The 23,279-nt window shown below is 41.9% G+C and overlaps 1 protein-coding gene across 2 annotated transcripts in view; it reads left to right on the top strand.

Annotated features, from left to right (window-relative positions):
- Positions 1 to 2,966: 2,966 nt before the first annotated feature.
- Positions 2,967 to 23,279, top strand: part of foxp4 (forkhead box P4) — an 86,333-nt gene continuing 66,020 nt past the window's right edge. Inside the window, exons 1-2 of one of the 2 annotated variants that reach the window (XM_020702951.2) lie at positions 2,967 to 3,313; positions 3,396 to 3,561. The gene's annotated coding sequence lies outside the window, so the exon portion shown is untranslated. Of the gene's footprint in view, positions 3,562 to 23,279 lie in introns of both variants that reach the window. The other variant, XM_023954651.1, reaches the window with a different exon arrangement.

Consider the following 23,279-nt stretch of genomic DNA (forward strand, 5'->3'; position numbering starts at 1 on the left):
TAACCACAGAGGCAGCAGGGGTGTGTGTTTGTGTGTGTGGTGCTTTCCACTTTGTCTTTATTTGTAAATAAGCAAACTCATATGTGTACCAAAGAGGGTGTGGGCGCATCTGAGCATGTTTGTGAATGTTTGGATAATTTACTCTGTGGACTGCATTCCCACACTGCATCTAGTTTTTCTGCTTTTTTTTTTTCTTTTGGTCTTAAATGCAACTTTGGGTTTGATTCCCAAGGCATTGTGGGGATTTTCTTTGCAGCAGTTGTTTGTAAACATCAACAGTTATTAAAATGCATCCTAATTCCACAACGTTATCCCCGAGTGGCTGCGAAAGCTTGCTGCGTCTTTCAATGCATCTGCCGCACATCCTGCGCTCCCAGTAATCTGGCTCGCCACCACACATATGCTTTTGTTTTCATAAGCAAACAAGCAGCTGACTCGGGCCCGGGGCTGAGAACCAAACCCGCTGAAAGTAAAGGCACCGTCCAAAATCCAGTGCTGAGCAGTTGAGAGTGACTTCCACAAGTTGGTGGCAGTTTTTCTTCCTTCTTTTTTTCTTGTTTGAAGCAGCTCTGTGACACTGTGGGTGAGCACTCCCATATTTCTCTTTAATTAAGCCAGGGAAAACGTTGTAGTACAGCCAACCCAGCTCATGTAGCCACTTATGTTTTAATTTAATTACCTGTCCACTTTGATAATTATTCCCCCTGATTAACAGGGAGGGGAAGGGTTCCTAAACGGGATGTGAGATGGGTTAGAGGGCCAAACTGATTTCTTCTCTTCATCATTGGCAAAGAAGAATGAGCGCTAAAGTCCGAGCCGGTTCCATGTTCAGTTTGCTGAGATCGGGCCTGGGACACACAGATGGAAGCAGACAAATGAAGCAGGTTGAAGAGACGTTGTTTTGCTATTTTGGTCATAACTTCACTTTATAACATGTTTTTGCTTGAAATCTTTTTGACATGTGCACACTTCTTTGACACAATTTGGAGTTTGCAGGTCAAGGTCAAATGTGCAATTTTCTAATGACAGCCACTTCAAAAGTATTTCTCACATCAGCGATCCATTTGTGCAGTTTTTAAAGAGCGTCTTCTCTGCAAATCTGTCAGACAACGGCGTAGCAGGAGAGCAAACACACACCCTAATATGCACACACACATATTTTTAGTAGTATTGATCGTGCTAATGAACATGTTGTGATTTACTGCTCTCATGGCTCATTGTTGGGTGGTGCTGTGATGGACTGCCATCATTTTCCAAAGGTAAAAGCTTAGATAGAGGAAAAGCAGAAGGGGCAGGATCTCATTTAATGACCAAAGCAAAATGAATCCAGGATCTTCTTTTGAGTTATGGCAATTTTTTCTGCAGCGACAGGAATGATGTAATTTCCAAATTTCATCAGTAATCTCAACTCTTATTATGATGTCAATTAGTAAATGAACGTGGTGATAACTCTGCAAGAGGACTTGTCAAGCTTCCAAAATACATAAAGGACATATTGAGACAAGTAGACACTAAAAATGTGCCTAATCAAAACAGAACTGTATCTGCACAGAGGGCGTGAAACACAGCAAGCACATCAGAAAGAGGCTTTTCAATGTATATCCAATACATTCTACTTAAAACATATAGTTGTTTTACAATAAATTTGGGTGTTAGAAAGTTAATTTCTTCAAATGTTTAACTCTAGTTTAACTGCATTTTTTTTTCCAGAGAAGTCTGTCACTTTGAATAAAAATGAACAAGAGTAGGAAGACAAAGCCTCTGATCAGGTTTGGACATTTATCCAAACATTTTATTTAAATTTGGCAATCCGAATGTCAATTGGACATTTATTGACGTTTGTTGTTGTTGTTTTTTTTTTAAGTTTGTCTGTTTTGTAACTGAAAAAGCAAAGAATTAAGCAAATTATGGCTCCCGATCAGACTTTTTTATTTTAACCATTTGGACATTTATAATTTCATATTATTTAAATATATAGTTATTTTGCAGTAACTTTGGTCATTTGAGAGTTATTTGCACATGTATGTTTGACTCTTGTTTGAAGTTTGTTGGTTTTTACTTTTAGAAAAATGTGACACTTAAATGAAATTTGCACTAGAAATACCAAGCACCTTACAGCTTCTGATCCTATATTTTTAAAACCATTTGGAAATGTATCCAGACGTGTTATCTAAATAAAGCAATCAGAAAGTTACTTGCACATTTATGTAAGTCTTGTTGTTAAGGTTTGTTTTTACTTTTTCATAAAAGTTTGTCATGGTAACAAAGATTAATGAGTGTGGAAGAACCTCCTGATCCTGTTACAATTTGGATCCAATACATTTATTTCCCAATAAACCTGGTCAATTGAAAGTTTTTTGCATATGTGCTTACCTCTTGTTTGAATTTGATTGTTTGTTTTTTTTTACCTTTACAAAAGTCTGTCAGTGTTGTTAAAAATGCATAAGTGTTGTGGATCAAGCACCTTACAGTTCCTGTTCCTGTATTTTGGACATTTATCCAATACATTTTATTTAAAATATAGTTATTTTGCAGTAAGCTTTGGTCATATGAAAGTTATTTGCATATATGTTAAACTCTTGTTTTTGTGGTGTTGCTATTTTTTCAGAAATGTCTGTCACTCTTGTAAAAAAGCACATGTGTAGAAAGACCCAGCACCTTCCAGCTTCTGATCCTGCTTTGTTTTCCGGCGGTTTTGGAGCTCAAACTTTGTGCAGACTAACATCTGTTCCTCCCTCCCGCCACAATAGCACCCAACTCAGCAAGGATGCAAAGCGGGGTCAAAAGATCAATGCCTTCTCCTCATCCACACACGCACGCACGCACGCACGCACGCACACACACGGGGGCTTCTCACTGGCTGCTGTTTCATTGTGCGCCACAACTTTGCCATGATAGGCCAGCACGGGAGGTGCGCACCTTGCTTTACAGGCATTACGGTAGCGCAGCAGCACTGTCCTCCCGTAACACACACGCGCTCCACACTCGTACACACACACACAGCCCGAGTGATTCAACTCTGATTTCCAGCGAACGAGCGAGCAACAGACGGGATGCCAAAAAGTGGAGAGCGCTGGAGAGGTTAACGCGCAGAACCCAAACCTGCCGAACAGATCGCCGGGAAAACACGGGCAACTAAACAAGAAGAGAAGCAGCGGGGTTTTTTTTTTTCGCCCTCGCGGCAACTTGCACTGAGTGGCAGAGTTTTAGCGGCAGTATTGTTCAGACTTCACTCCAGAGGGGCCACTCCGAGGAAAGAGGACGCACACAAAAGGGAAAAGGAAAGGACTAACGAGCACGCCGTGGCGTTAAAGTAATGCTCCCGCGGTCTTAGATCCTAGGTTTCCTTGTCTCTCCCTCTCTTTCTGTCTGCTCATTTTCCATTTTTATTTTAGTAAATATTTTTTACGTCCCGTCGGTTGGGATCCCCCCACCCCTCCTCCCTGCTTTGTCGCTGCGAGAGAGTGGACGCGCCGGGATCATCAGAGGAGCAAAAGCGGGCTGTCCACATGGTCCAACCACTGGCGTGAAAGTTGACTTCTTCAGAAACCAAGAGAACAGGTTGATGCATTCTCTACACTTTTCCTTTCCCCTCTCTTTCACACTTCCTTCCTTCTCTCTGCGCTCTCATTGAAACTCCGCGGCGCGCGCGCTGCGCCAGAGGAGAAGAGCGACCCAACTCCAACTTCTCAGCGCACGTTGTTCGCCAAACTCCTGCAAGTCCGGCTAAGAATGTAATATGCTGTAGCAGAGGGGGCATCAGACGGCGCTCAGAGGTCTCGTCCTGGAGACTTTCATCCATGGGAGTCTCACTTCAACTCTCCCTTTCTCCATCCTGAAACTTTTTTGCGCTTAAAAAAACTTGGTTTATGCTTTTATTTTGATAAAACTAAAATAAGAAGACGAAGAAGAAAAACGCAGCTCAGTAACAATAAGGAAAACAGTCTTTTCTACTTTTCTACGTCCTTATTTTAAAACTCCCCCCCAAGTTTATACATTTGTAATTCTGATAATAGATTATATTTTCTTTTCTTAAACGTGTAAACGCGGGGCTGCCCGTCAGATTTGCTTCAGTGTCCAAACTTTTCCTCCTAAGTAAACATGTTTGTTGTTTTCTTGTTCGTTCAGATTAAAATAACCGAAACGCCGCGAGGCGTCTGTATTGTAAGAAAATCAACTTTCACTTCTTGTTTTTATAAGATAAAAAAAAGTAGAAAGGAAATTATATCAACATTGACAAATATGGCATGGCAAGAAATTATTTCAGCCAACGTGCAAAACCGAAATACATTTTTTAAAATGTATTTTAAGAGATATATGTTCAAATATTTTACTCATCCTAATGGTTTTAAATTCTTAGAGTAAGGAGCAGCTCACTGAGGATATAGTGAAGCTTTTGTCTTAAGACAGGAGAAGAAGAAGAAAAAAGCTTTTTGGAGTTGACACGGTCAATAGAACCGAAGAACAATACTTTCTTTTCAAACCATTTTGACTTTCAAAAGTGGAAGCGTTTATCCAGGCGTGCCCAGGCGGTTTTATTCATTTAGCAGAGAGTTAAAAAAAAATCAGACGAAGGCTAAAAAAAAGTTTTTTAAGTTTTTTAAAACTGACTTTTAAACGGAAAATAGGCGGAGTAATATTTATTGTGATGATTAGATTATTATAACGGGGATGCATTTAAGGGATTTTTTTAAATCAAGATTTATTAGATGAGGGGGAAAAAACAAAACTTAAGAATAAAAAAGCACAATTCATATTCATAGACAGAACTGTTTTCTACTATAATTTAAATGAAAAAATTAAAGCTGTTAAATAAAAACAGAGCATTTGGAAAAACACATTTTTCCTAAAATTAGAGTAAAAGTTGGCCTCATACTAAGGATTTTTTTTAAATAGAAACGAGTTAAGAGTTAAGAATTGTCTGTGTTTTCTTTAAAGGATAATCTTTTGATTTATAGTTAGTTAATTTGTTTTTTCCCGATGTACTTAAACGCCGCACATTGTGTGAAAAGCAACAACTTTTTAATGGAGAAATCCAAAATTGCGGTTCTGATTCGACCCCCCCCCCCCCCACCATCATCCACCATGAAGTAGAAGATGCTCTCATGTCAGATGGCCTGAGTGCCCCCCCCCACCCCCCCGTGACTGAAAGCTGCAAACCGCAAAGCGGGGAGAAACGAAATGACAATTAATTGCTGTTAGTTGTCTGTCATTCAGAGGGAAAGCATACAGGCCGTGTGGGTGCGCACCCTGACACCGCCATTATTGCCCCGTGATTGATGGGTACGGGGGCATTTGGCATAATTAATTTTATTTACTGTGTCCTCTCTGTGCTGTTCTGCGCCCCCCCACCCCACTCCCCACCCTCTCCCCCTGTCCTCCGTGGCGCGTTTGCGCGGCGTGATGGCACACTTTTAATTGCGCTTTAATAGAAGATCCAGCAGGAATGAAAACGCTCTTAATCACGTTTTATGACCTTGTCACGGTTCTGGTGTCAAAATGGGACGCAGGTATTTTGTGTCAAAGGGAAGAAAGAAAAAAGTTTTTCTCGTGAAATCTCTCAACAAGTGGGAAACTTCTGCAGAAATCTCTAAAAAAGTAATCTGCCCTGTCAGGTTTTGGTTTATAAGAATTAGATTTTTATTGTTTGATGTTTTAGTAATTTAAAGCAATTAGAAGTTTATTCTATTTAATAGTCTCATTATAGTAATTTTGTATTTTTGGTTAATTAAAATGTTCTGCTGACTGCACCACACATCCGTTATTTAACTGATAAAAAATTTCAGAAAATAAGTTAAAATATTTTTTTATGGCTGCTTTATTTTTCCTGAAAGGATCACGAAGGAAACTCAGTCAGTTTAGTAAATCCTGAACAGAAGTTTGAAGGGCTTCACTGCTTCAGAAAAAAAGATTTTTATTTGAGTAACTAATTACTTACAATAAACTCTTAAAAATTCTCTTTTGTCTAATGGTTTGCTTACAAACAATCCATCCCATCAGCGACTCTGCTTTAATGTAAGGAAAAAATGAGGACTTTGTGAGTTTTATAACAGAGTGAATGTGTGGAGGAAGCCAGAGGTGTCAGAAGCAGATTCAATCTCCTTTTCTCTTTTAGATATTGCGCGTCTGCATCGGCATTGCCACTTTTTTTCGTCTGACTTGCTCCAACACTTTTCCGTCTTAGCCTTTTTTTCCCCTTTCCTCTTCACAGCTGTGTCTTTTCCATGTCCTGTTTTGCCTCATTGTTTGTGGGAGTAACTCGTGTACAGCAGATTTTAATCTGCTTCAGACTCTTTTCTTCACCAGACAATTATTGTTCCTGCTGTGCTTACTGGCACTTACTTAAATTATGATTTTTTATTTTTTTTTAGCTTTGTCCTGTTCTGCATGAGTGTGTGACTGGAGACATGCATGGAACCGTCCAGAGACAATAATGGCAGGGAATCATGTGTGCTTTAAAACCCCTTCAGTTAGATTAAAAGCCACCAACATGATTGTATTAGTCCATAAACTCTATCAGAGAGTCCTTACCTCCAACATCAGCTCACGTGAGAGTGTATTTCATCTGAGTGTGTGTGTTTGAGAGTGCTTTTTCCCAATCCACCTGTCCCGTTGGAGGGAAAATGGGCAGCGTTTGAAGTTTTAAATGTCCTCTGCGTCGGTAGCGCTGTTTGTTCGTCCATCCTTGCAGCAGTGGTTCTCTCCTCGTGATAAACTCAAACCCACAAGTCTGAGTGGGCTCCAAAGTGATGCTTAAGAGCACCCGTACACAACGCTGCCATACGTGTTGGCTTTGACCCGTCATAGATGTGCGCACGTTCACTTCGATTGCAGTACTTAATGCATTACACCTTTTAGAACTGAAACAGTTGCATTTTCTATATCTTTTTAATGGACGCTGAGAAAATAGATCTATTTTTGAATTGTTGGTCCTGAAACTAAATTCGCTGTGGTGTGGCAGATGATTCGGGATTTAACATTTTATTCTCTTTTGCAGAAAAAGAATCAGAAAGTCCTGATCTTTTTTTTTTTTAATTATACTGTTATTCTTTGCTCTTGCATTTTTTCTGACAGAAAAATGAGTTATTACTGTTTTTAAAAAGCAATATATGTTCTAATAGTAAGCATTAATGTATAAATAAGGATGGAAAGCCAGCAAGTGGAAGATGACTGTGCACTGAAGTGATTGACTGCACTGTGAAATTGCCGCCACATTGCTTTAGACTGAGGCCTGATTATACATGTGGTTCTAATTGAACCTATTATTTAGGAGAAGTTCAAGTTGTGTGAAAGTGTGTGTGTGTGCTCAATGTCACATATTTATGAAAGATGAGCTGTGTTTTCTTTTTCTTGAAGAAAAAAAAAATAGTTGGAAGCTGCGTTTAGAGAAAGTGGCCACATGTGAAAAGGAGATGAGGCTTTTTCCTGCTCCCTTTTCAGGGCTCTGTCACTCCTGGTGTGACCACAGCAGTATGAGCTCACTCCTTTGAAACGTGGGCAGTAAGGTGAATATTTGGTCGGACGCCGTCATCGACAGATCTGAAAGAGTCCTAAAAAGAGACATTTTTTTGTTGTGAGGAACCTAGACTGGCGTAGATGCGTTTGACTGGTGCTACCACAGCATGGGCCCATTAGCAGCTGATGGATGTGGGAAGAAGTGACCCAACAGCTCAGAACGGAAGAGAGTGTTTCCTTTGGGTGGAGGAGAGATAGAAATTATGAGGGAAAGGCAGGATGATGTGAGGGAAACAACTGTGTCAGTGGTGGAGGCATGGACTACTACAGCCGAGGAAACATTAGATCAGCCTCTCTGGAGTGCGCTTGGCACCTGAGGAGGGGAGGAAAAGGACTGTGGAGTCTGGAGCCTCCAGAAAGGCAGTCAGAGCTCAGCTTGATTTCTGACACAGAGGATCTTCAGGTCAGTGCCACAGGTCAGGTTGAGCACTTGAGCTGGTGGATGTAAGCAGGAGAATTCCTGAGCAGATCTGTGGAGAATGGAACTGAGAGGACAGCCTGTGGTGCTGGAGCAGAGCATCTTCATGAAGCAGCGCTCAGCGGTCATTGTATCCCCCTGCTAACTCTGCATTGCTCTTGACAGCTGTATTTGTGTTATGGATTTTCCTTCAGTCTTTTTCTGTCTACCCCTTTTTCTCCCCTGCCTCTCCCTCTCGGTAGTCGGCACCCCTCCTCTCTGCCATCACCACCCTTTGACCTTTTGTGAGCACTTCATCAGAGAGCCGTTGGTGTTTTCTAAAGCCCAGCGACAAACTGACAGGGCAGCCGTCAATCGAGCGGGTGACGGAGGGAGCGCGGCAGTGCAAAGCTTCCCTCCGAACAACAGCGTGAATAAACTTTCCGCAGCATGGCTCGAAAGCGCGTCGGAAGGAAAGGGTCAGTGACAGCTGCGAGGCGCAAGATTCAAAGAGTCATGGATGGATACACGCAGGGACTCGCACGTTTAATAAACCGCCTAACTATAGAGGAGCATCACGCCGCTCCCGACTGCTCATTTGACTGCGCTGCAGTTTTAATCTAGCAGACAAGTGAGATTTCTGAGGTTCACACAAGAATAGCAGCTCCACAGTACTCTGCCACGGTCTTCAGATATGAAAAACATCAGTGTTTTCCAAAGACGTTTTTACACCGCCTTAACGATGGAGTTATCACACAAAATCAGGCTGATGTGTTTTGGCATTTGTACCGTATTGTCCACATTACTTCAACTTGGAAGACTTAAGATTATTGGAAAAAGCCGTGCAGCGTTTTCCCCTCATCCCTGATCTTTTCCATCCTGTATAAAAGGAGGTAATAAACATTTAAATGCATCTCATTAAGTTTTCTAATCCTCAAAGTATCGAGATGTTGGCGAAAGTGAGGCTGGAGCGCGGCTGTGCGCTGCTCTTTAATAGTATTAGTATTTGTGGTATTAGTTCCACGGACACGGGATGCCTACTTAAGCTATTAGCATTTGAGGCGCCGCAGGATGATCCATCCTCTGACAGGACGAGCTGTTAGCCAGTGTTTAAACCAAATCACAATAGCCTGCCTGGGTTGACAGATTGACAGAGCTCCAGCGTACCGCTCGCCTGGGCCGCCCCTTCCTTCCTCCCCAACTGCACAACCCCCAGAAAGATTTATCCAACTCCAAAAAGAACAGAGCTGGAAAATTTACTTTCTCGAAACTTGGGGAGGAAATACTCTAATATTCTTTTAAAGCTTGCGATGAGTGCAATTGGGCCAACAGCAACAAATTATACGCTCAACGCTGCTCTATACTTTTTGTCTACCTTTTCTTCCTCTTCGACCGGCTCGGCTTTGCTCAATGGGATTTGGCCTCCATCGTTTTTTTTTTCCTTTCTTTTTAGTCCCGACAGAGCCACCGCTTTTGTTATTATATAGATGCAAAAAAAAATAGTGTCTTCGTGTGTGCACATGGACGTCCAGCTGTAGTCAACTGTCAGTTACTGAGTGACCCTCCACCTCTCTCTGCTTTGGACAAAATTCCTCAAGTTTTAGGTTTTGTTTTTAAAACCTGGAAAGAAAGAAAAGCAAACAGGTTGTTGCTTTCCCAAGACTACTTTTTTTTTTTGCCCCAAAACTATTTATTATTTTTTACACATTTTAATTTGACACCAAAAATAAACAATTTTTACAGAGAACCAAAAACAAGATTTAGAAAAATAAAGAACCTTTTTCAAAGTTTTTTTTTTAATTTTACTAAATACAATTTGAGACATATTGATCTTTTCCTAATGGAAATAGATGAAAAGAATAAAAAAGTTTGTTGGTTAGCTAGTTCTGGATCCACACGAGCCGTTTTTTTTCTTGCTTGGCTGCTTTCTGAGCATTGAATCTCTGTTAGTGCGTCTGTGGCGCATGCACGTGCACGTCTGTGTGCGCTGGGCATTGTTGACCAAGAGACATCTGCCACTAGATTATTCCCAGCTGTTATCTGAATAATTGTGTAATCCCCCCACCCACTCACTCCTCTCTTCCCTCCCTGCCTTCCCCTCCTTCGGTTCCATCATGCACCTCATCGCTTCTTCCTCCGAGTCAGACGGAGAGTGACAAGTGTCTCTTTGGACGGCACGCTATGCGTCTTCAGGAGTGTTTATGAGGCTGTGCGCTTGCGTGGGTAGCCCTAGTGGCCCCCCGGTCACCGGTCATTGTCTGACATTTGTAGAGAGATTTGAGCCCCCCTCCCATCACCTCACACACACAAACACAGACACACAAGCAAACTCATCTCCCTTCCAACCTCTCCTCCCTTCCTCCCCCGTGGCTCTCGAGGAAATAAAAGTAGCCTAATCCTGCCAGATCAAGACTGCTGTCCACCACAGATTTACCAGCCTGTGAATCAGAGCCAGCTCTCATGTTCCTGAGCAGAGAGAAGAGGGAGCGTGGAGGTGGATCGTGTGTTCCTGAACCTTTGGCCTGTGAAGCATCGTTGGGCGACAAAATAAAAAGCAAAGCAGAGGGCAGTTTTCATATAAGGGGATGGAAGAAACACAGAAATTCTATAAAATCTACAAAAGCTAAATGATATATGAGCTAAATTTTTTCTTTAGTAAACTTACCAAAAATAACAAAAAAATCTGAAAATTCATAAAAAATCTTTTCTCTAACATAAAAAAGAACAATTATACTTAGGAAATTCCTGTAGATAGTTAGGTAGACAGTTTTTTGTTGGACATTAAGAGGTAAAACTAAAATTGAATCAGAAAACCAGGTGTTTCCCCGCTTCTTAGCTATTCTTTCTGAGATCTGCAGTAGTGTGAGCATGAACGCCTCTCGTTCATGAGGCGACACGCACGCAGAGAGTCCGCTCTCCTGCAGTCGCCAAGCTGCCTTCATCTCTGTTGCGCAGGCTGCTGGAGAGCGTTCATCTCCCTGTTGGAGTTCAGTCGTCAAAGTAAAGGACTCAGCGCTTGCTGTCTCTCTATTCTCCTTCTAGCTTCTTATAGTGTTGCCCCCCCTATCTCAAACTACCCCCTTCCTCACAGCGGTCTCTCTGCACTCTTCATTAAATCCAAGATGTCATCACAGTTTACCTCCAACACTGGCTTCCTCTGCTCAGGCTGGATTTTATTTGGAGTAATTTATTTTGCATTAGTGAAAAAGACAAGCGTGTGAATGCGTGTGTCACACTTTTTTTAGATGAAAAACTTAAATATTTAAACTGGGAGATAAGATTTTTCAAAAATAAATGGTTAAAAGCTGATTATTTTTCTTACTTTCAAAGTAAGAGCGTTGAGGGGGAAGCAGCTGGAATACATTCAAACTCCTCCAGATTTAAATTTCAAATCTGGACTTTTTTTTAATGTGAGAAGGTTTTTACTGTTTTGAAATGACAAAACATTCCTGGAGATTTCTCCAAAAACCCAAGTTTCCTTTGAGAAGTGGACACTGGCTTTTCAGATTAGCCGAAGCCAGAACGCCCATTCATCCACTGAAGGTCAGTTCTGCTGTTTGCAACCTGTAGGCCTAATCGGCAACTTCAGTTGCAGCAGGTTTCCATTGTCTAAAGGTCAGTCGGGACCGTGCAATAGCCTCTTCGAGTAGTTAGCATAAAGGAAGGAGGGGACTCCGGGAGGAAGCAAGGACTAAAGTACAAAAATGAGGACAGCGGGTGGGGGTGAGTGCCAATGAAACTCTGGTATGCTTTGTGGTGTCAGGCGGGCGTACGGCTTCTGGGGGCTTTGTGCAAAGTTTGCCTGAGAAACGTCGCTAAAGGCTGGGTTTGGATTTGAGCAACTCCCTGGGGGATTTGCTTCTGGAGCTGGTACCAGGGGTCGAGGAAGAGAAAGAGGGGAAGAGCTGGGCTGAGCTTGGCGAGCCGGCATGCCATGGCAGTTGTCCCTTGCATCGGGGCACAGGCCCTGAGTCGCTGATCTAAGAAACACAACGTCAGGCCCCTCCTCCTCCGCCCTCTTTTCTCTTTCTTCCTCTGCCTTCTTTTCCTTTAGTTCCTGACAGATCTGCGCAATGGTTTGAGTGCTGCCTATTAACATACACTCCTGCTTTGGTGTGGAGCACAGGCCCGGCCTATTTACTGGTAATGAGGATAGGGGGCCCGTGCTGTAGTAACTTGTTTGACCTCCGATGGCAGGGTCAAGTTCATCCTGAGGGGCTGTAATTCTCTCTCTTCTCAGCCCAAACACATGACTGCACCCTGGAGAGGGGGGCACAGAGGGAGGGGGCCTCCTTCATCCTAAATTTGAATTTTTTATCCCCTTTTCTACTCTGTGTTCCGCGTCTTCCCAAAGGGTTAATTGACGAGGAAATTGATAGTTCTGTGCGGTAATTGTAGCTTTGAGAGTTCTCTGTCTCCTGTGGAGAAGGATGGGGCACCTGAAGTAAAGACAAAGTAACCGCCTAAAAGAGGAAAATGGAGAGAAAACGCATTTATGGAGAAAGAAAAAGAAAACCCCCACAACTGTACCCAAGCGGGGGCGTATGTGAGTTTGATTGGTTGATGAAGAACAGGGTTGATTGGCTGATTGAGTCTTTTGCCTACTTTTCTAGCAGGTCTCTGATAATCATTCAATTCATTATCCAATCAGAGAAGCTCTGTATCTGCTCTGATTCTCCTTTTGACCCCGTCCTCTCCCAATCCTCCCAAACCTCCCTGAGGAGCCTGAGATGGACAGATGAGCGGAGCGCTCTGTATCTGTTCGGTTCTGCTCCACTGCTCGCTAAACTACAGAGAGACAAACTTACACTAGGCTGATGCCGGCACTGAATAGACGCAGTGCTTCATTCTTTTGCTCCTTCTGGAGGGGCTTTTCTTTCCCAGGGGCAGAGCTTTGTAATTAGTCTTTTTCCAGAAATAGAAAACATTTTCTTTCCCAGTAAAGTCAACGTCTGATGCAGAATTTTTGAGTCATCTTAAATGATCAAGTCTTTCGTGAAATCTTTTTTTTTGGAAAAAAAAAAGTGTTTAGTTATCAAAATAAAAGCAGACTTTTTCTTAATCGAATAGTCAGTCAGAAATTTTGGTCTTTTAGCAAAGCAGGTCTTATGTTAGCTCCAGGCTTGGACATTTAGACTGTTAAGGCCACCCAAAAGCTGTCACCCAGGCAACGTGGTTGCTATTATTTCATTTTCAACATAGTATCCTAAAATTTAGGGTTTATCGTTGCTGTGGATTAAGTTTTCCTTTGCCCTGTTTTCCCTACCTAACCTCCTCCCTTTATATCCACACCACCCACTTCCCTCTGCTAAACCCCCTCCCCTCCGCTCTCTTCTTTTCTTTCTCTTCCCCTCCCCTCTCCTTTCGCTTTCTCTGTCCGTTAATGAGAATGTGTTAACGAGAAAGAAAGATCTATTGGGTATAGCACAATTTATCAGAAAGGCAGAGGTTTGGAAGAAAAAAAAAAAGCGTCGGGCCCTTCAAAGAAGTCCTATTCTTGTGAATGTTTGATGAGACAGTGAAAAGTTCCCCCTCCAACGTCATGGTGTCTGAACAGAAGAGAACAGAACCGTTCTAATCATGCCGCACTGAAAAAAATGACTTCCAACCCGATTTAATTAACTGATAAGAAACGGCTTCAAATTAATTTTTCAAGGATGTTAGATTTTGATTAAGAAACTCCTAAAAGAAATAGACGAATAATCAATTTTTTAATCAACTTACCCAAATGGTAACTGGTTAATATGATAATTCCAGCAATTAGGGCAAATATTGTTAAGCAGCAGTTTCTATGCATCCTGTTAAAGGAATTATAATATCTTTACATCTAATTATGATGGTGATTTAATTTTCTTGTTGGGATACCTCTCAATTTTACCATTCATTATTTTCATCTTCCATTACAGTAATAATAAGATTTAAAAAAAAGAGTTCTAATAAGTTGAAAACTTTTCTTGAATAAAGCTCTTTAGACACCTTGATTGTTTTCTCTCAAACGCTGAGCAAAGAACAGATCTTAAAAATGTCAAATTTTCTTTTAGTCGTTTTTTGGTTTCTAAATTCGCGGTTCTAAAAATCTTGGTTTAGTGTCAGTCCTTTCCTAAAAACTAGCAAAAAAAAGTTTGGAATGATCTTTTTAAGTCTAGCAGAACACAAAAATTCCATCCTAAATGTTGGAAAGAGTGAGGTGTTCACCTGCTCGTGTCAGCACAAATGTGTAGGAGTGTTTGTGTGTTTCTCTAATTGGACAGGTATTGTAGGAGAGGTGAAGAGGGCCCAGTTGAAGAAAGAGGGGGCACAGAGAAAGAGCTGGCAGGGGGTCCAGGGCTTTAGGAGATCATCAGAGAGACAGGGCTCTTCACTTCAAAGCAGGCTTACAGCTGGGACAAATGCTAGCCGTGCTCACATGTTACTGCAACAAATGCACACACACTTCAAATCCAGTGGCTCTTTTTTTTTTTTTTTTTTGCCTCTCATAAGATGAACATCCGTCCCCCCCGTCTCACATTCCTCTCCGCGAGTCTCGGCTGCATCTCTTGCTCCCTGAGCCCTGAACATCAGTGGAGTCGTGCGTTCAGAAGGAAATATTGACAAAGCATTTGGAGAGATGGAACGGCTCCTTTAATTCCACGCCGCTCATATGATCCGCGGTGTTTCCGTCTGGCTGCTAATACACTCACACACACGCAGGCACAGGCATGCTGATCATCTGAATAGGTATTCCTGGCACAGCATCCCCCCCTGCCCCCCTTATTGAGCTCACATATTCAATTAGCAAAACTCATTAGCAAAACTTGGCATTTGTTGTTGTTTTTTCTCCCCTCCTTTCTCAGAATTAATGGTTTTGATATGCTAATTAGCGGGTAATTTAATTTCAAAAGGCCTCAATTAACAGCAACGTTGTGGACACGAGGAAGTTAAGCAGCATAATCTAATTTGCATTAGTAACGAGCAGGGAGTAATTAGTCTCTAATTAGCCACTTCAGACAGCACTTGTGTTTACTTTCCTAATGAAGTGGAGGGGCTTGCTTTTTTTTTTTATACACAGATGCCTGCGTGGGCACATGCAACTGGGTTTGTCACAGAGCACGCATGTGTGTTTACAAGTTTTGTGCACCGCTGTTAAGGTGGGGTGAAGGCGTGGCACGCGGCAACAAAGTGGCATATGGCTTACAGTTTGGCTCCAGTTACACACCAACACACATGAGTACACAAAGAGGTCAGTCCCTGCAGTCTCACGCGGTTACACAAGTACAAACAGTAGTTTACAATCCACTGAAAAATTTCAATCAGCTCGCTTACACACACCACCAGGGATTGTTGGAGGTGTTTTATCTCAATAGTGTTTTCCCCAGTGTAATTTCATGTGTTGCAATGGCTTGCAATGTTTTGGTGTTGTGTTTCATGTATATGCAGGCCCTTTTTGTAGTTGTTTCTGAACAAACTCTTAAATACGTGGAATGGATGAAGCAGTTGGAGAGTGACGTTGCAATCAGCAGCTGCTGGTCGGTGTAATGCTGGGTTTATTTCTGGGTTTGGATGCGTGTTGACAGAGGACCAGCAAAAAAAAGAAAAAAGGACAGCTGGATGGGCCGAGAGATGGATAAACGGGCGACTACATATCAAAGCATACTTTTGTCTTACTCTTTTTGTTAAAGGAACATTTTGAAGGTGACCAGGACATTTTGGGAACAAACAAGTGCAAACTTTTCTTGAATGAGCGTCCCAGAAGCTTGAACTTTTCCATCTGCAGCTGCTTTAAAAATATAATTGAAAACAACAGGCTCCCCTCTGGACTTTTTTGTTTTTTTTTTCAGAGAAGGGTGACAGGGTGGAAGGGTTTAAAGGAGAGCAGCACACAGGGCTTAAAGAGTCTGAGGGGGGGGGGGGGGGCAAGCAGCTGCCCTATTAGCCCAAATCTGTTGTTTGGAAGAGGTGGGGAAGAGGGTGGAGCAAACCACTGATTTTCCACAAAGGAGTGCACACACTTTCTTTCACTTGTTTTGCACAGAGGGCCGCGTTTCCAGATTCTGCTGCAAATAAAAGCTCGTTTAACCCCTAGCACCTATTTGGGTATAGATCCTTCATATTTTACCCATAATCCAGTGCATGTAGGACAGAGGAGGCCATGGGGACCCCATTAACTGACAGCTGCTCTGGTGGAAGGTGTTTTCCAGAAGACATTTTAACCACCAACTCTGTGTATAATAATAGAGGTCAGCAGGCTGGGTGACTTCCTGCTACAAAGAGTGGGATTGAGTGCAGGCTGGTGGGGATGACCAGCACTCAGTGGACATTAGCACACTCTCGATATGCAGGCAAACTCATACACAGTGGAAGGACGTCAACCCCACTGTGGAGAACCTGTATGATTTACACGTTCACAGAGCAGAAGCTGGAAAGAATTCAATAAATATAATGAATGAGGGTTCTGCAGCAATTATGAGCCCATTTCCAAAGCTGACCCCTACTCGCACGCACAAAGTCCCAGATTTATAGGCACAAACATCCACACATGTGCACAAATCCACACCAGATCTCGCAAATACGCATCCATAAATAGGCAACTGATTTACAAATGAGCTGACCTGTGTGTTGGCCTTGCTCTCAGATAGGCTCACACCCCCGCCAGGATGCATAAATCACGGTAGACATGCATATGCATGAGCATCTAAGGAGCTGGGCCCTGCGTATATCTGCATGTACGTGTGTGTGCGTGAAAACTGGGGAGTAGTAATGTTTGTATCGATCATTAGGCTTAGTTAAGTGCTTTTTATTTCATTGAGTTGAAGTTAAGGACCATGGACAGCCCTCTCTCCGCTGTGTGAGGTACTTTTGGATGGATAGAAATCAAGACAGAAAAAAGGAGGAGAAAGAACTATTAACTACTCTTTTTTTTACCCTCTCTTCTTTTAGTGGCATCCCAAAAAAAAAAAAAAATCACACTAATGGAACAGAGATGACGTTTGGCTTCTTGTCTCTCTTGGGAAGAAGTGGTTTTGGTGTTGGACCTTTGCCTGATGTGTGTGTGTGTATGATGTGAGCTGCTTTAACCTCCTCTTGTTTTATGGACTTATGCATGGCTCTGGATCTCACTGCTGCTAGATTAATTTACACAGCTCTGGTGCATGCTTGCCAAATCCTCCTCTTTTCCTCCCTCACTCCTTCGCTGTGAAGACAGACAGAGATTGCCCGGTGAGGTAAATAAACGACTTGTATCGATTGGCGTAGTTGTTGAGTGACTTTATCACAGTTTGACTTGTCTAGATACAGATCAGAGAGTGACATCATTTTTTTATGTGCCACCACTGTGTGTGTGTGGTTTTGCTTGTGTGTGTGATGCTACGTACACACTGGGCTTGTGTGGCGCGTTCAAGAACAGGCTGATTATTGGTTCTTGAACGTGCTTTTAGCATATGGTGTTCATACAGGTATATGTACTCACAGATGGAATGGGCTTGGTGCAAATCTCGCAAGTCTTGCTCCAGGCTTTTTCTTTCATTTTTTCATATTTCCAGCCGTGCACAAATGATTCATTTCGTCTTCATGATCAATTTTTAAACGCTTGTTCTGTATCTAGAACCCGCAAATGGATTTAAAAGTTTGCGTTGCGACACATGATGTTAGAATTCTGAACACCAAAATCCACACATAAAGTATGTTGGTTTTCACAAATTTATCGTTATCGCGATATCAAATTGTGCAAGATGCGTATCGCAAAAGATGGCAAAAATTGCAATAAATGGTTACTTTACATGTGCTAAAACAATCTTATGATAGCGTTTAGTGTTTAGCGAATCAAAAAAATCCTTTTATGCATTTGACCAACCAGATGGAGCCTTTTTATGTTAGATGTTCTCCTATGTGGATAAGGGTCATTTGGAGTATAAATTAAAGTATGTTGACTCTTATTTAAATAAAACTGTAGTGAAATAGAAATTATGTTTTTGGTTGTTTTGCCATTTGTTCAAATATCGCAAGTTATATTGTCATCGCTATATTGATCACTAATATGGCATATCGCGAGTTTTCCTCATATTGTGCTGCCCTACTTGACATAGACTTTGGAAATAGACATTGGAAATAGACATTGGAAATAGTCACTTGAATACACGATCGCTATGTGAAGGTAGCCTTACTTTGTTAACTCCAAAAAGTAAAAGTTAAATTATGCGTATCTTAATATACAAATAAGAACTCCAAACAAAGTTCTCAAAGTTTGAGTTTGTTTGTCTGATTAAAAATTGTCACAATGCAATGATTAAAAAGCTGAATTTTTAGATTTTGCTGGATCAGCCAAATGAGCTGCAGATAAATGACATATTCGATCATATTGTTCTGATTTCTACCTTTGATCATTTCTATCTAAATGTGTGTCAAAACCCCCTGAGCACTCCAGACTGCAGCTCTTTGAAAGAGGTCAGAGGTCCACACAAATGTGTGGAGGCCTGCCGCTTGTGTTGTTGCTGTTTTAATGGTTGTCTTGCTGACATTACTGCAGAGGCCAAGAAAAGAAAGGAATTGGAAAGAGGGAAAAAAAGGGGGGAGAAAATGCTCTGTATGTTTATATGAAACCATGGAAGAAATTACCATTGAAGGAACAAATGAATGGCAAAGAGATAAAAAAAGCTTTTCTGGTTATGACCTTTGCTGTAGCTTTCCTGTTTTTCTTTCATTCGCCTAATAGTCTTAAAAGTTTCATACAAAATCTCACAGACTTGTTTTCTTAGATTTAATTAAAAACATCTGCTTTGTTTGACAAGGTTTTTTTGTGTGTTTTGAGAGTCGAAAAGAAACGGAACGCATGGAAAATTGTATCATACAAAAACAGTGAGACAGATTCCTTTGCACGTACTCTTAAAAACAATTTGTCTGTTTTTTTTTTGATGGGTCTGCCTGTCACCGACACTATCAGGTTATGCTCTGAATCAGATGCTCCTTATTTGAAAATTAATTAGGCAGTGCAGTGGCGTCAGGGTTGGGATTTTGGGTTTGTTCGTCATCTATTTTCGTAGCTAATTAATGAGGGGGAGAGTGTTAATTGGAATTCTCTTAGATAATGTGAACTCTTCCACTCCTCTGTTTCCCCCCTCCTCCACTCGAGTTTAATAGAAAAGCACAGGACTTAATAGACTCTTCTGCTTAGTCTTTTGTTCACGTCTTGTGTTTTGTTCATTTCTCAGTGCAAACATGCAATGTGCTCGGATGTGTTTGTTGCACTCGGAGGAAGCGACATACAGATCAGCGATCCTCACAGGCCTCAGCAGGAAACCGACTCTTCTTTTCTGGCCAAGACCTGTAGGATATTAAGACTAACAGCTCTGTGGAAAAAAAAAAAGATTGAGGTGTATTTTCAAGGTGAAAAATATCACCCACACTGTTATTGTTAATTGCATTTTCATGAAAGAAAAGCTGTTATATGAACAAAAAGAAGCAATGTTTATTTATTTTTTCAGTCTTGCTTTTGCTTAACTTTTGCCAAACTCGTAATGAACAAAATTGCCTTAACCTGCATTTTGACTTTGTACTTTCCCTGTTGGCCTAAGGGAAGGAGGATAAAATGTTAATTCTGTGCCAATTTGGAGGATTAAAACTGCAAAAACAAAAAAAGAAGTGATTTTAATTTCACAAATTGCTTGAAGTGTGATAATACTAGCATTTGGCTGTTGGTATAATTAGAGGGAATAGCTGAATAGACAAACAGACTTCTGATGCAGATGTAGGAGTGCACACTCGGGGTTCTTTTTATATATGTGATCTGTTTAAAAATTTAACTACTAACCACCATTAAATTGGAAAAAAATAATTTACAGTGAGAAAAGACTAATCAGAGATCCGCGGTTTTCATTGCGGCTCCTCTGTTGTGCTTAGCTGCAACAAAAACGTTTTTTAACATCTTTACCTCGGCTTAAGCCACTCAGAAAAACTTGGCACCCGCACACACAGGCAGAAGTATTTTAATATTACTGCTTGTGTATTCTAATCCTGACAACTCTTGAAATATAATTCTTTCTTCTACTTTAAATCACGGATGAGGAAATTGCATTAAAGCAGGAGTGTGTGGGCATAAAAGCAGGGATGTTAAATGGACATATGAATGCAGGGGCGAATCCTAACCTATTAAGTACTTTCCTTATTATTTCTGAAAGTGGAGCGTAGTAATTAGTTTGGTTGAAATCCTATAGTGGGGTGGAGGTATGGGTGTCAATAGTTGAGCCAAATTAATTTCTTCTGTCACCTTGAGCATACATTCCTCTTAATAGGTTTAATTTATTTCATGGCGATTATCTCTTTTTTTTATATCCAACACTTGACTGTGATGTGTGTATTCACAGCAAAATCCACTTCAGCCCTTAAAGGGTGCATTCATCCCTAAATATGATATATCCGTACAGCATCATTACAGCTTGGCTGCTGGGCCTTTATGATCTAAACCATGGCAATGGGCCGTTTTCCCAGAGGTCCGTGCTTCTGCGGCCCAGCCGTCATGTGATCTCTATGCCTGGCTAAGAGCTCTGCTTTTCTCAGGAGTCACTCCAAGTCTTTTTAAGTCCTAAAAGTTAACAATGAATCTTGATGTTAAATCCATCAGAAACCTTCTTGTGGCACGAGGTCACCTTAATAATGAGCGAGTGTGTGTGTGTGTTTGGATTAACGTGGGCCATGGGAAAGTGGCATACCTATGTGGATTACAATGCTCCCATGGACACGTTCCATGGGATGTGTTCAGATTTCTCGTAAATGCAAGCGCTTTGCCATCTTGCAACTTCCAAGACTTTTTTTTTTTTAAATCTAAATTTCAAATGAGTCACTGGGAGAAGCGCACAACATCAGCTCCTGCCTGTGTGTTTATGCATGTGTTGTGCCCCACCCCGATGCTTATAGTTTGATCTATTCAGGATCACTCTAGTTGACCTGTCAGGTTTCAACTTACACTAGTAAATTACACCCAATCACTGAAATTACATCTTCTGGATTCCCCCCTCTCGGTGTGTGTGTGTGTGTGTGTGTGTGTGTGTGTGCTTGTCTCTTGATTATTGACGTCACCGCACAAAGCTGTTCTCGATGTCAGGTCTGATTAGACTGAATGAAGTCCAACTGTTTTTGTGTTTTTGTCATTTAGGGGAAGCAAAATGGAAATGCAGCTGTTTAGCATGTGTATGTGTGTGTTGAAGGAAATTGCTTTGCGGTGTGTGGCGGCGAGTGAGTAGGAACGCTTGTGAGTACCAGAGACGTGGTGCACAGGCAAGATGATGTGCAAGTCTCCGTTTTTTCTATTCAATCCACTCCGGTAAGGAAGGTTCGAAGGGACCAAAAGAGAAAAAGAAAAAAAAAAAGCTGAACTGCTGAAGTCTGCCAGCTAGTACACCAGATGTCAGTTAGTGTTGGACCAGGATTATGGCAGTTACTGCATTTGGCCAACACTTAGAAGCGTGTGTGTATGTAAGCAAACGAACTTCGCTATGATCGATTTTAAACAATCTTTTTTTTGGGGGGGGGGGGGGGATTTGCTCCCTTTTTATCACTTTTTTGGCACCTGCAGTGTTTTTTCGAAATTCTGTCGTTCTTCTTCATTTTTTTTCTCAGCATTTTCAGAAATGTAAACACGTCTAAAATAGATCCAGATGTTACCAGCTGTGCTCAGCCACCACAAACACTGGGCAGGCAGTGTGTGTGCGTGTGCACCTCAAAGACTTCCCTCCCAGCTTTTCACTCTCAGTCAGTCCCTGTGATTGCTTGATTTTGTGTGTAAATCAGCTTCTTTTCCTGGCTTTAAGTGGGTTTTTTAAATATGTTCGTGTTGTGTTTGATGCAAAAGATTGCCGTCGTGGTTACGAGCTCGAGACAAATCACAATGCTGTACAACACTATAAGATGCTTCGGGCACAAAACATGGAAATGAAGCAAAACTAGTGTCTTAGATTAGTCACCACAAAAAAAAAAAGTTAAGTAGTTCTAAAAAGTTTCCGATTGTGAAATAAAATGTGTTTATGTATTCGAACAAAAAAACTCTCACATTTATGTGTAGACTCACCAAAATACAGACAAAGGGACATTTTGGCACTGTTCTCATTTGCAGATGCCCTTATATCCTCCAGAGTGATTCATCTTTCCTGGCATTACTTTCTTGTTTACTCCCACACACGCAGGTGATCATACTTAAATGTCACCCTCATGGCTTTTTCAGGTGTTTTACAATAGTGTACGTGTGTGTTTACTCATCCACCATGGTCACACTGAAAACTTGCTCCTTGGGGAGTAATTACAGAAGAGGTTTTCTGTCCTCTTTCTCTCATTAGTGAATATGGAGGGGAGTTGGAGCTCCTCAGCGCTTACAGAACACACGCACAAAGCATACACAGACGGGCGGTGTGTTACGCAGAGGTCCCCACATGTGGCTAATGGTATGACTTTAGTCTGGAGGCACATGGTGCCCTTCTTTCGCCGCAAGTCTATTTCAGCCGTTGCTTTATTGTACGTGCATGTACACTGTGTGTTTCCCTGTGTTTGTGTGTGTTTCTCCTGTTCTGCCGCATCTGGCCTGAACCTCACTCGGCCCCTCAATTTATGCTGCAGGTTGTTTGTTTGAGTTTTGCCCTTGCAAACACACCATTGGACCTGCCCTTTGCGCTGAGGGCTATTCCTGGCTCCAGCCTCAGTTTGGATCCGGCCTGCTGCCTGGCTCACTGGAGGTCCCTGCAGGCAAACCTCAGTCCTACCAGAGTCCAGGAAGATCAGAACCACAGTGCGCCGCCCAGCCACCACAGAGAAACTCTAGCAGCTTCACCCAGGTTCGCCCCACAGAAAGCCTGAAATGTCAGCTGGAGGACTTCGGTGTGTGCTTCCAACAAGGCCTGCTTCCTACAAGATCTATTTTATGCGTAATAGTCAACGCAAGAAGCTCGTGAATTCTGCAAACAAAAAAGAAATGGACGAGAAGAAGGTCAGGCCTCATGGCTGACAGTGAAAGAATTTGGGACGGAGAGATGAAATTTGAAGCACAGAAAGAGTAGGTAAGCAGAGGGAGAGAAGAGGAGGAAAAAAAACAAAGGTGCTTGGGACAAAAGCTTTATTGTATCACTGAAATGACTTGTGAGTTGAAAGCCTTCAAAGTTCTCCCCAGTGCAGGGTCATAAAGCCCATAGACGGCTTTGGCAGTCGAGGCCAAAGCCAGACAGACCTGGCAGTGAAGCCCAGAAAGCTTCCAGTAACAGGAGATGTAAAAATCAATTTGCCGTGAAAAAGTAAACAATCGGAAATGACAAATACGCAGGTTCTTTCCATAACTCCTTTTTCACCCACGTCTATTTTCTGTGGAATTACAGCACTGAAGAATGACTCGTCAAGAGTCCTGCGATGAGGGAGC

Source organism: Oryzias latipes, chromosome 5 (genome assembly GCF_002234675.1).
Source record: "Oryzias latipes chromosome 5, ASM223467v1".
NCBI lineage: Eukaryota > Metazoa > Chordata > Actinopteri > Beloniformes > Adrianichthyidae > Oryzias > Oryzias latipes.